We start from the raw sequence: 455 nt of genomic DNA, 5'->3' as shown, positions 1-455 counted from the left end.
CTGAACCTTAAGTGTGTAGACCCTACGGGTTCGGGAGACATGTAGACATGACCGAGATCGCTCTCCGGTCAATAACCAACAGCGGGATCTGGATACCCATGTTGGCTCCCACACGCTCCACGATGATCTCATCGGATGAACCACGATGTCGAGGATTTAATCAACCCCGTATGCAATTCCCTTTGTCAATCGATATGTTACTTGCCCGAGATTCGATCGTCGGTATCCCAATACCTCGTTCAATCTTGTTACCGGCAAGTCACTTTACTCGTACCGTAATGCATGATCCCGTGACCAAACACTTGGTCACTTTGAGCTCATTATGATGATGCATTACTGAGTGGGCCCAGTGATATCTCTCCGTCATACGGAGTGACAAATCCCAGTCTCGATCCATATAAAACAATAGATACTTTCGGAGATACCTGTAGTGCACCTTTATAGTCACCTAGTTA

The sequence above is a fragment of the Triticum aestivum genome, chromosome 7B, assembly GCF_018294505.1.
Source record: "Triticum aestivum cultivar Chinese Spring chromosome 7B, IWGSC CS RefSeq v2.1, whole genome shotgun sequence".
NCBI lineage: Eukaryota > Viridiplantae > Streptophyta > Magnoliopsida > Poales > Poaceae > Triticum > Triticum aestivum.
Note: the sequence above shows the minus strand (reverse complement) of the source record.